General features: G+C 44.1%; 1 pseudogene; it reads right to left on the reverse strand.

Annotated features, from left to right (window-relative positions):
- Positions 1 to 2,309: 2,309 nt before the first annotated feature.
- LOC137313884 (probable G-protein coupled receptor 139) lies at positions 2,310 to 3,722 on the reverse strand (annotated as a pseudogene).
- Between the last annotated feature and the right edge of the window lie 10,165 nt (positions 3,723 to 13,887).

A 13,887-nucleotide genomic window follows, 5' to 3' on the forward strand; every position in this document is an offset into this window, starting at 1 on the left:
GCTGGCCAGGCAATTCGTTCCATCGCTCTCGACGTCGTCTCTACGTCCCTGACGTAGTCTCTACGTCCCTGACGTAGGGTTCTACTTCAACGCTGGTTGGTCTCCGGAGTCTCCCACACAAACACACTGCCACCAAGCCTGCAATTCTTCAGTTTCAACTTCAATCCTGTCTTTTCGAATGATGCTGTCTTCTCCGGTTGGCTTAAAATTGGTAGAGTGGTCAGTGCCATCCCCTGATTGGCTCTCTTCCTAGGGGCTAGGTAGCATCACCTCATTACTCCTTTTCTAAATAAGGACTGGTGTCTCATCAGAGCTCCTTTGTCGATCGAAGAAGCGGAACGTTTTTAAACCAGTTCTGGCCAGTTCAGACCAGTGACTGAACCCCAGGTCACTTCAGTTCAAAAGTTAGTGTCTTTGTTAGCAATTCGAATTAAACTCAGTAGTTTTCTACAGCCCCTGGCCAACACAATGCAAATCGTCCCAGTATTTTATCCCTCATCATAACTATAGTTCTGATCAATGGCACCATCCTGGTATATCTAAGCTGTCCGCTCCCTTCGGATTCAATGGCTATTCCACAATGAGTCGAAGAAAGCTGCACCTGGCCTCCCAACGCTGGGCTTCGCAGCGTTATGTAAATATGTATCCTCACTTGTTTATTCTTGAGATCCATGCCAATGTCTATCAAACATAAATTTATGTTGTTTTTTTCATGGCACTATTCACCTGCAAACACATTTTCCAGGAATTAAGTATTTGGATCCCTCGGGCTCACTGTTCATCCACACTCTTCAGCTCCTTTCCATTGAGAGTCTGCTCCCATTCCTTGTGGTTCCTCGCAGAATGAGGTGAGATTACCGATGAACAATTTGTAACTGATTCAAAGATGATGTTATTTAGTTCAATTATCATTTCGAACAATATGCGACCACATGATAAGCCTTTAATTATCAAAAAATGTTTCTGATCATCTGTAAATGTTCAGCCAAAGTTAGAATTCTTAAGTATCAGTTTGATTTTACCTGAACTTCCGGAAGTGTTCTTTGCAAATCACTTGCATCAAATGTCATAGTTAATAATTTTGTGAAAATTAATCCATTTTTACAATCCTTTACCATTTTATTTGAGAGACTGATTGAGACAGAATATGAATGATATTACTGATCATACTTTTCTCGACAGCACACAATAAGAGAAGACTTCAAATTTTTGATTAGTGAGAGACACCAGTCGGCGTACAATAGAGATTTTAAGTAAGTATCTGAGTCAAAAGATGTGAAACGTCACATTGATGAGCCAAATTCCGACTGTTTCCACCATTCGAACACTCACCACGTGACAAGAGTCCCACACGAATTTGTCAATGAGAAATATTATCCGACAGTGTGACCCACGCCTGCAATATTCACACCAATCTTCCAAGAAAGTTAGCAATAATAGCGATCGCAAGATTGTTTCAGCACCAAATGAAACTTTACTGAATTAAACTGGCGCGTCTGATCACAGTCCCTGCAGTGTAAGGCGGTTTACCTCTGTTGCCCATATGTTCCATTACCTGCAGTGTAAGGCGGTTTAACTCTGTTGCCCATATGAACCAGTCCCGGCTGTGTAAGGTGGTTTATATCTGTTGCCCATATGTCACAATCCCTGCAGTGTAAGGCGGTTTATCTCTGTTCTCCATATGTCCCAGTCCCTGCAGTGTAAGTCGGTTTACCTCTGATGTTCATAAGTCCCAGTGCCTGCAATGTAAGGCGGTTTAACTCTGATGCCCATATGATCCAGTCCCTGCAGTGTAAGGCGGTTTACCTCTGATGCCCATATGTCCCAGTCCCTGCAGTGTAAGACGGTTTACCTCTGTTGCCCATATGACCCTCTCCACTGCTGAATCTCATTGTTGTTATCGTTGATCCCTGAACTTGAAATGTGCTAAATTTCCAGGAATTGGCAATGTTTACTCAGAGAAAGAAGCGTGAAAAACGAAAGCAATGCAGACATCAAATCTTTGCTACAAAGTGGAAGAAATAGTAACATTCAAAAGGGAATTGGATAAATATTTAAAGGGGAAAAATACAGGGTTATGGGGAAAGAGCCGGGAAATGGGATGAATTGGATAGCACTGTCAAAGAGCCTGCACAGGCACGGTGGGCCGAATAGCCTCCTCCTGTGTTGTACCTATTATGATACGATGATAATATGAAATGTTTACACAAGAAATCCAACATTTTTCCAAAACCAGAAAGCTGCTTGTTCTACACTGGAACATGAGTTGAAATGGAACTTTAGTTAAAATAGGAAGCTCTCGTTTGCCTTCATTCTTTTTGTTCCCAATTTCCAACGAATCTCAGAATTCGTGTCCAGGGAGATTTCAGCACATTCATCAGCTCTTCTCTGAATTTCCTTTGGGTCGCTGCATAAATACACATGTTTTGACAGGAGCTCAAATACTTCAGCATTGCTCCGGTTTCGGTGGCGATATATCCAGGGTCTGTGCGGTCGCCTCGGTAATAAGTCGTATTTGTCAGTCTAGTAGTCACAAAACTCACGGCAGCTGTCAACCACAACAGTACAAAAGTCCCCGATATACTGAAGAGTAAAATGATGGATTTTCTTCGCTTCTCCATCTCTGGATCACTCTGATTCTCACTGCTATGACTCCGGAGTCCCCTGCGGGCTCTATTGGCCACTAAAATCCGTCCGACGGTTAAATAATTAAACAAGGCAATGGAAGTAAAAGGAAGCCAAACGACCCATGCGCTGTGAACCCAGACGTACGCTGCACCCGGAGGAGAGGAAAAAAAAAGCCACACTTGACCGGCAGCCCCACTGCACTTTGTTAATTATTTGCTGAGGTTCATATGCAAACAAAAATGGGATCCCCTGTAACAACACTAGAGCAGAGACCGTTGTTGTAACCGCGGCCGCAGTTCTCTCCGTGCAATAACGTGTTTTAAACTTCTGGCAGCAGAGAGCGACAAAACGGTCAAATGTGAAAGAGACGGTGAACCAAACAGACAAATCAAGGGTGACAACAGTTATGTATAAAATGAACTTACACACGGGAGTGTGGCAGAGGAATGAAAGTGGGAAGTGATAACTAAAAATATAATACACAATTATATTGATGATCATGACCAGTAGATCCGCTGTTGCCATGGCCACCATGTAGCCAGAGATACACTTGGAAAGTCCGCAATTTCCTCGGAAGAGAATCACAATTGTCACCAAGTTCGCTGTAAGAAAGAGAGAGAAGATAAATAATTCTCCAGTGTTTGATTGAAATATCTATGCAGGTATCTTTTGAAAGCAATTTAACATTCAGTGTGATTATCAAGACGGAGTAGTGTGAGAGTAGGATTAATATGTGAGTCACTTCCTGGGAAACCTACCCACACAGTGTAATGAGCTGCTGCAGCGCTAACACTGCGCAGAGTGACAAGTGGTCCGGAAATCGACTGAAATCCTTTTGTTGGAACTTGAAATATAATTGTCACATCAGTAAAATCATCGGATTAAGGGGAACGCGGACCTGCTGTTCACCAGTTCGTTTCAGTAAATGCCGAGAGTGCAATGCTGACATCCGCGAAACACGTTACCTTGTCCAACAGTGAAACAGTTAACAGCGATTAACAACAAACAGTTCAAAATGGCTCACCTGGCACACCGATGGCTGCGAGAATCGGGTAGTAAATCTCTTTTATCAGCAGAATAGTTACTTGCCCCATTTTCTGTGAGAATGGATGAATTCTGCCTGAGCTGAAAGACACTGACTAGCGCACGGCTGAGGCGGGAGAAGGGATCCTTATATTTATACACGCATCAATCCTCCAGGGAGTCAATCAGGTTACATCATAATTAACATTAGTTACAGTCACTTAACAAATAGGCTCAGGTAAGTTTTTTTTTTCTGATACGTCTTTGATATCTCTTCCCTAACTTCTTTTAAAACGCACGGAGGCAATCGATCCGGATCAGAGGTTTCATCCTGTCGAAGTTAGGTTACCAATTATCGCCCCTCTTTCTATCATAATAGCTTTATACCTTTCTTGATCATTTCTACTAATGCCATGCCCACCATGTTAGTATCCCTGATAAACTCTGAGGCAAATCAATTGTTTAATACTTCTGCCATTTCGCTGTAATTACCTGTGAGATTATCGTGTTGATCCAAAGGTGGCCCTTTCCCTACTCTGATTTTCCTTTGTTATTTAAATGTCTGTAGAATACTTTACTATTCCTATACGATGTGTGGAGACAGCTATCATTGATGTAGTTGCCCAGACCCGGCCTTTGACTCACTCCGAGTGCTCCAACTCTTCCAACTCTTCCAGTACAGGCGCTGAACATAATCCTTCAGTATTGGTGACTGTCTCATTCTTGCACCGTTGGATGTGACCATACTCCTCCGGTACTAATGGCAGCTTGTATTTAGACTAGATGCAACCGTGTCCCTTCGTTACTATTGGTACACTACACTTAGACCTGATATAACCGTGTTCTTTCGGTATTTGTGGTACCCTATACTTAGGCGAGAGATAACTGTGCTAGTGGTCCCTACACTGTCACTGGAGGTGACCCATGATCTTGCGGTTCTAGTGGTCCCGACACTTACACTGGATGTGACCATAATCCTGCGGTTCTAGTGGTCCCTACACTTACACTGGATGTGACCATAATCCTGCGGTTCTAATGGTCCCTACACTGAAACTAGATGTGACCATGATCCTCCGCTTCTCGTGAGGCCCTACACTTTCTCTAAGTGTGACCATGATCCTCCAATACTAGTGCTACTCTGCACTTACTCTACAGTTGACTGTGCACCTCCAGTACTAATGGAGCCCTACACTTGCAAATGAGTGGACCGTGCTCCTCCAGTAGTAGGGGGTCCTACACTTACATTGCAGGTAACCATGCTACCTTGGTACTGGATGCCCCTGCACTTCCTCTAGATATGAGTGTGCTCCTCTGGAACGAGTGGTACACTGCTCTTACACTGGAGGTGACCGTGCACCTCCTGTACTAGTGGTACCCTACACGTGTGCGAGAGTTGTTCTGTGCTCCTTTTGTACTAGTGGTACCCTTACAATTACATTAGATTTCACCATGCGTTTTTTGACAGAGTAAATAAGGAGAACTGTTTCCAAATGTATTGATCGTGATTTTTTGAGGCAGAAGGAAAGATTATTAAGAAATGTTTCTATGTTATGGTGCCGAAAGGAGAGTGGGAATATAGAATCTTGATTGTAAAATATCGCCCCAGAATGAACTTGATCCTTGGACCTCAGATTAAAAGTTTGACGCTCTATCTATTGACCTATCCGGCATCTAACAACAGTTAATCACACAGCGACCTTCACTGGCTGAAATGAAACATTACCACCCCACACTCCTCGCCATATTTTGCATTTCCATCTGGAGTAATCCCGCCTCTAAAGCGCATTTCTATCGCACACTCAGGCTGACTGTCTCTCACAGGCTTCACTTCAGATATACTCAACCTCCCACCAGCTACACGCTCGTTAACAGTGGCGTCAAACGTGACAAGTGATGTTCCCCAGGGATTTTTACTGGAGTCTCATCTTTTCTATCACATCAATTTCTGACTCGGATGAAGCAATAGAGAGTTATATATCCAAGTTTGAAGGTGAAACTAAGTCAGGAGGAACAGTATGCATTGCAAATGGAAGTGGGAAGTTACAAAGGTACAAAGACAGGTGAAGTGAGTGCGCAAAACGATGGCAAATGGAGTTCATTATGAGCAAGTGAGCAGTTATCCACTAAGGAAGTAATTAATATAAATCGGAACATTTTCTAAATGGTGAGAAGCCCGGAGCTGTAGAGGAGCAAAGAGATTTGGGAGTCCAAGTTCACAATCATTAAAAGCTGGTAGATCGAAACAAAAACAAATAAAATGGCGAACGGAATGTTACACGTTATCTCAAGGCGTTCAGAATATAAAGGAGAATAACTTCCATGCAAAGTTGCTAAGTGCATTGATCAATTTTTGTGAGGCAGATGGAAAGATCAGTGAGAATTGCTTCAACGTTAGTCTATTGTTGGAGATTGGGAATTGAGAATTTAGAATGAAAAGCAGCGTTTGAACAGGAATTTGAATCTTTGATCCAACTCAGTTGCCCCTGCTCTTGCTGAGCTGGATCAAACAGTGACCTTCAATGGCTGGCATGGAACATTACACCCTCCACATTTTGCATTTGATTCTGCATTAATCCCTACCTGTACAGAGCATTTCTCTCCCACATCCAAACTGACTGCCTTCCACTGGCTTCACTTCACAAATACTCTCCCTCCCACCAAATACACGCTCGTTAACAACGGACTCAAAAGTGACAAGTGATGTTCACCAGGGATCTGTACTGGGGACTCAACTTTTCACCATATTTATTATTGACTTGGATAAAGCAATAGGTAGTTATATATCCAAGTATCAAGATGACACTAAGGTAGGAGGGACAGTATGTAGTGCAAATGAGAGCGGGAAGTTACAAAGGCACATTGGTAGATTAAGTGAGAAGGCAAAACTATGGCAAATAGAGTTCATTATGTGTACATGTGAAACAAGACAGATGAATCAGGGTATTTTCTGAATTGTGAGAAGTTTGGAACTGTAGAGGAGCAAAGAGATTGGGGATTCCAAGTTCACAAATCATCAAAATCGAACAGACAGGGAAACATAGCCATCAAACAGTCTAATGGAATATTGCTCTTTATCTCAAGGGGCTGGAATACAAAGCGGCGGAAGTAATTCTTCAGTCGTATTGAGCCTTGGTCAGACCCTCGGGAGCATTGCGTTCAGTTCTGGGCACCACAACTTAGGGAGGATACACTGGCCTTGGAGGGGGTGCCGCGCAGACTGATACTGTGGCTTAGCGGGTTAAATTATGAGGACAGATTGTAGAAACTAAGCTAGTATTCCCGTGAGTAGAGAAGATTGAGGAGTGATATGTTCGAGGTGTTTAAAATTTAAAAATTATTTGATAGGACAAATACGGAGAAATACTTTCCTCTGGTGAGGGAATAAATAACTGGGGAAGTAATATTATGAATTAGTCGGCCATTCAGTATCGTAATAATAGGATCATAGAATCACAGAATGATAAAGCTCAGAAGGAGGCCATTGTCTCTCGCCAACTCAGTTGTAATATCAAACTCCATGTGTAAACTTTGAACATGTAACAATTCTGCGAGTGCCGTTTACCCGAGAGTAGCGATTCTTGGCATCAGTATTAATTACATTTACCTTTTTTTCTTTATTATTTTGCATAGAAAGAGACAGATGGAGAAATTGATATGTTCCATATTTTTGATGTTACGAAAATAAATATTTTTTCTCAACCTTGTTCCACCTCATCGTAGTCCACAAACAATTGTGGTTTCCGAATTAATTGATGACTTCTAATCTATTGCTAATTCCCCAAATCATTAACTTTCTGAAATAATTGATAGTTTGTAATCGATTGATGTTTCTCCATCTATTAAAGATTCCCAATCTTTTTGCTTTTCAAAATCTTTTGATGTTTCCCAATCACTGAAGATTCATATAAAGTGAGAGATCCCGAGCCCATGTGCATTGTGTTTACTGCAGCCCCTGTGCCTGGGGCTGCTCTCGGTCACATGATGAGTGGTGGATCTTTCAGTGCATTTCCCTGAATGCCAGAATGATTCAGACGTAGAGTTCCGCAACTGGAGTCAGTGTCTGTACTACTGGCCTCGCTGTTCTACAGGAGTGAATATCTGAGAGGGATGGACTGGCCCTGATTTGTGCTGGTATCTACACTGGAAACTGGAACGGGAAATGGCTGGGATTCCGGTTAATAATATTTTTAAGCTTATTGATTGGGAAAGTCTCCTGACGATCAGTAATAAAAGTAAATGTGGGAATGTTGGATTGAGGCTGCACAAACAGTCAGATGTCAATATGGAACCGTCCCCTCCATTTATTTTAAATCTCTGATAATTTTGACGCAGATTCGGTAAATATTCGACAAGGAGGTGTGAAATCAAACAAGAAACTCATCGTTAATCGAAACTACGAGTAGTGCGGGTTGAAGCACACGTGTATTGGACCTTAACTCGAACGCCTTCACCACTCGTCCATCCTGGTGCAGATATTGCAGCAAGGGAAGGGACACATGGGGTAAGTTGGCTCAGTTCCAATTACACTGTTTACTTTTCTTTTGCAGAGAGTGGGAATGAGAAAGAGAGACAAGGAAAGTGGGACACACACATAGAGATTCAGAAACAGCCATGAAGAGAAAGAGAGGCCGGGAGAGAGAGGGAGAGAGAAAGAGCTAAATTAATAGACTGAGGGAGAGACAAAAAAAGAGTGAGGGAGACAGACAGAGATAGAGAGATAAAGAAAAAGAGAGAGGCAGAAAATAGAAGAAAACAAGAAAAGTGGAAAAAAACTCAGCTGAACCAATTGTGTTTGTTCACTCTTTCTGCGTCTTTCTCCATGAATCGTTGAAATGTTTTTTTTTTAAATTAAACGCATTCACCAGGGCAAAGCAAACTACATTTTAAGGAAACAATTGAAAAATATCGATTTTAAACAAATTAATACTTCCACACCAGTAAATTCCCCGAGCAGACCGGTGAGCTGCTGTTATGGTTGATAAAGTGAAACGTCACTTCGCTCTGCCTTCGGCAACAGAAACTTAGGTTGAAAAAGACCCCAACAGCAGTATAACCGGTAAGACCCGCCAACAGTAATGTTCGAGTGTGTTCATCGCCAGTAATGTTAGAGCAGGACCACCACCATGAATGTTAGAGTAGAGTCATCACGAGTAACGTTAGAGTAGAATCGCCACAAGTAATGGTAGAGTAGTGTCATCACCAGTAATGTTAGAGTAGAGTCGCCACAAGTAATGATAGAGTCGGGTCATCACTAGTAATGTTAGAGTAGGGACAACACCATTAATGTTATAGGAGGATCACCACCAGTAATGTTAGACTAGAGTCGCCACAAGTAATGTTAGAGTCGGGTCATCACCAGTAATGTTAGAGCAGGGTCATCACCAGTAATGTTACAGTAGAGTCGCCACAAGTAATGTTAGAGTAGTGTCATCACCAGTAATGTTAGAGTAGAGTCACCACTAGTAATGTTCGACTGGAGTCACCAACAGTAATGTTAGAGCAGGGTCACCAAATGACAGAGCCGAGACATCACCAGTGATCAACATACTACAAAACACTTTTAATTTTATAATGGGTGCGTGAAGATTTTATTGAATTAATAGGAGACATCAAGAACCTAACTCAGTGTCCAGGAGGGATGTTCCCATCACGGTTCACGGGGCGTGCGCAGAGCAGATTCCCTCAGGGATTACTTTCCGCTCATTCATGGTAATGGACGGAGTTTCGTGGACTGAGCTGTACAATTTCCCCACTGGTGTCCCGGGCGCACAGAAGCGGAAAATCGTGGCTTGTTTGTTAAGAGACTGTAACTAACGCCAATTATTGTGTAACCTGATTTTCTCACCGGACACCGATTGTTCCATAAAGGGGGAATATTTATGGATCTCAGATACACTCCAATCGGAACCGTGAAGCCGGACAGAATTCACCTATTATTCTAAAAAATGGAACGGACAACAATTCTACTGATAAACGAGATTTACGACCTTATACTCGCACCCTTTGGTGTTCCCGGTAAGTTATTTTATCATGTTGTTTAATAGCTGTTGACCATCTCACTGTTAATGATAACATAACGGATTCGCAAAACGTCCACCGGGATAAGTTGTTGAATATCAGCGGGAATCCGACAGTTCTCACGGCCGTGACGTGCTGTTCTGATTGTAGGTCGGCGGTCAAATTTCCTTCCGATACTGAGGGTGCACGAGGCTGATTCCGCGGCCCAACGAACAGTACATAGATCACTAAAGGTTGTATTGCCTAGTGTCCATGGTAATCATTTCATTTGTACCGTTGTTCCCAGTCGACTTTAAGTTGACAATTCCTCGTCTGCAGCCACCTCCACCCAACAGAGGACTTTGAAAGATATTTGGAGAAATAATTGCATTTCAGTGAACTGTTCCACTCCCCTCAGCTGCAAAGAACCTTTGCGGTTCCACCATCGATTCATAGAATGTTTAGAGCACAGATGAAGGCCAGTCGGCCTGTCTCGGGCTTGCCAGTTCTCTGCAAGAGCAATGCAGTTAGTCCCACTCCCCCGCCCTTTCCCCATAGCCCTGCATTTTTTCCCTTCAAGTACTTATCCAATTCCCTTTTGAAAGCCACGATTCAATCTGCCTCCACCACCCCCTTGAACAGTGCATTACAGATCATAACCACTTGCTGCATTAAAAAAAAAACTTTTCCTCATATCCCCTTTGTTTCTTTAGCCAATCCTGCCACATCCAGTCGTGAATGGTGGTGGACAATTAAACAACTAACAGGAGGAGGAGGCTCTGCAAACATCCCCATTCTCAATGATGGCGGAGTCCAGCACGTGAGTGCAAAAGACAAGGCTGAAGCAATTCGATTCACTCCACGTGATATCAAGAAACTGCTGATGCACTGGACACAGCAAAGGCTACGGGCCCCGACAACATCCCGGCTGTAGTGCTGAAGTCTTGTGGTCCAGAACGAGCTGCGCCTCTTGCCAAGCTGTTCCAGTACAGCTACAACACTGGCATCTACCCGACAATGTGGAAAATTGCCCAGGTACGTCCTGTCCACAAAAAGCCGGACAAATCAAATCAGGCCAATTACCGCCCCATCAGTCTACTCTCAATCATCAGCAAAGTGATGGAAGGTGTCGTCGACAGTGCTATCAAGTGGCACTTACTCACCAATAACCTGCTCACCGATGCTCACTTTGGGTTCCGCCAGGACCACTCGGCTCCAGACCTCATTACAGCCTTGGTCCAAACATGGACAAAAGAGCTGAATTCCAGAGGTGAGGTGAGAGTGACTGCCCTGGACATCAAGGCAGCATTTGACCGAGTGTGGCACCAAGGAGCCCTCGTAAAATTGAAGTCAATGGGAATCAGGGGAAAACTCTCCAGTGGCTGGAGTCATACCGAGCACAAAGGAAGATGGTAGTGGTTGTTGGAGGCCAATCATCTCAGCCCCAGGGCATTGCTGCAGGAGTTCCACAGGGCAGTGTCCTAGGCCCAACCATCTTCAGCTGCTTCATTACTGACCTTCCCTCCATCATAAGGTCAGAAATGGGGATGTTCGCTGATGACTGCACAGTGTTCAGTTCCATTCGCAACCCCTCAGATAATGAAGCACTCCGAGCCTGCATGCAGCAAGACCTGGACAACATCCAGGCTTGGGCTCATAAGTGGCAAGTAACATTCGCGCAAGATAAGTGCCAGGCAATGACCATCTCCAACAAGAGCGAGTCTAACCACCTCCCCTTGACATTCAACGGCAGTACCATTGCCGAATCCCCCACCATCAACATCCTGGGGGTCACCATTGACCAGAAACTTAACTGGACCAGCCATATAAATACTGTGGCTACGAGAGCAGGTCAGGGGCTGGGTATTCTGCGGCGAGTGCCTCACCTCCTGACTCCCCAAAGCCTTTCCACCATCTACAAGGCACAAGTCAGGAGCATGATGGAATACTCTCCACTTGCATGGATGAGTGCAGCTCCAACAACACTCAAGAAGCTCGACACCATCCAAGATAAAGCAGCCCGCTTGATTGGCACCCCATCCACCACCCTAAACATTCACTCCCTTCACCACCGGCGCACTGTGGCTGCAGTGTGCACCATCCACAGGATGCACTGCAGCAACTCGCCAAGGCTTCTTCGACAGCACCTCCCAAACCCGCGACCTCTACCACCTAGAAGGACAAGAGCAGCAGGCGCATGGGAACAACACCACCTGCACGTTCCCCTCCAAGTCACACACCATCCCGACTTGGAAATATATCGCCGTTCCTTCATTGTCGCTGGGTCAAAATCCTGGAACTCCCTTCCTAACAGCACTGTTGGAGAACCGTCACCACACGGACTGCAGCGGTTCAAGAAGGCGGCTCACCACCACCTTCTCGAGGGCAATTAGGGATGGGTAATAAATGCCGGCCTTGCCAGCGACGCCCAAATCCCGTGACCGAATAAAAAAAAAAAAATCAGTTGCAATCTGTGCGCTCTGGTTCTCGACCCTTCCGCCAATGGCAAGAGTTTCTCTCTATCTATCATGTCGAGACCCCTCATGATTTCGAACACCTCTATCACATCTCCTCTCAACCTCTGCTCTTCGGAAAACAGCCCCAGCATCTCCAGTCTATCCACGTACCTGAAGTTCCTCATCTCTGGTACCATTCTACTAAATCTCCTCTGTACCCTCTCTAAGGCCTTCAATTCCGCCCTAAAGTGTGAAGCCCAGAACTGGACACAATGCTTCAGTTGTGGCTGAACCAGTGCTTTATAAATTTTCGTCATAAGTTACTTGCTTTTGTGATCAATGCCTCTATTTATAAAGCCCAGGATCCAACATGTGTATTTTAACAGCCTTCTCAACGTCTCCAGCAACCGTCAAAGCTTAGTGTATGTGCACCCCCAGGTCTCTCTGTTCGTCCACCATGTTTCAAATTGCACAATTTAGTTTATTATGCCTCTCCCCATTCTTCCCACTGAAATGTATCTGTTCACATTTCTCTGCGTTAAATTTCATCTGCCAATTGTCCGCCCATTCTGCCAGTCTGTCTTTATCCTTTTGAAGTCTATCACTATAGTCCTCCCTGTCCCGGATTATCGTTTCTAAAAGCTTCGCCACCACCGAGGTTAAACTGATTGGCCAGTACTTGCTGGGCTTATCCTTGGACACTTTTTTGAACATTGACAATTCTCCCGTCCTTTGATACCGACACCAGTTGCCGCTTTGTTACCGAGCAGATCCCTCCGGCGATTATAAATAGTAAAATGTCACAATTTAGACCTGAATTGAAGTTTTTGTCTCAGTTGAATGTTTTATTGAATTCATATCTTCCCAGTAATTGGTGTGAAATTATTTTTAATGCTGCTGACATCTGATGCAGGACCCGAGACACCGCTCGCCAAAGAATCAGAAGGAACTAAATGTAAATTTCAATCTGTTGTCCCATGACGCCGCAGCAGTAACTTGTAAAATTGGGTCGGTGCATCTGATGGGTACAAGCCTCATGGCGAGATGGTTTCAGCGCTCAACACTTCAATGAAATGTGTGTTTGGATATATGGATGGAAATTTATTTATTGACATCCGAAAATCAAAAAGTTCTCGAACCATCCAAGGTTTCCCTTTAAGGTGCTTTTATCTGCATCTGTACCGTCCCTGCGAGATTTTGCAGGTTAGCCTGGACCGCACAGTTATCTTATGAGTGGCACCTCAATCTAGCGTTAGTGGCGATAGAGATGGAAATGAACGGGAGAGATGTGTGAGGGACGGCTGTTTTACACTCTGGCCCAAAGTCCAAATACCCCCGTTGACTCATCATCTCCTGGGTGTCGGTCGTAGTGGGATCGCTTGACATTACCATTCCCCAGACTGAATCCGAGCGACGCTCCTTCCGCTGCCTTGACAACGTTTGACTTAAGGATGTTGGAAGAACGGAGGATTGAGTGTTCAATGTTTTCTTTCGTTGAAGGAAACAGCGTCATCGCTTGCCTAAATTAAACAAGAATCCCCGAGCATCAATCTCAGTAGGAAAACATCGGAACATTTCCCCACAATATGCTCTTTGATTTATCTGAGTATCCCCGTTACTTACCTCTTGTCCCTCTTTCTTACAGCGAACCTGGTGACAATTGTGATTCTGTTCAGAGGAAATTGCGGACTTTCCAATTGTATCTCTATCTATATGGTTGCCATGGCAACAACAGATCTGCTGGTCATCATCTTCAATGTGACAGAGTATGAAATGTTCAGTA

This window comes from Heptranchias perlo, unplaced genomic scaffold (genome assembly GCF_035084215.1).
Source record: "Heptranchias perlo isolate sHepPer1 unplaced genomic scaffold, sHepPer1.hap1 HAP1_SCAFFOLD_49, whole genome shotgun sequence".
NCBI lineage: Eukaryota > Metazoa > Chordata > Chondrichthyes > Hexanchiformes > Hexanchidae > Heptranchias > Heptranchias perlo.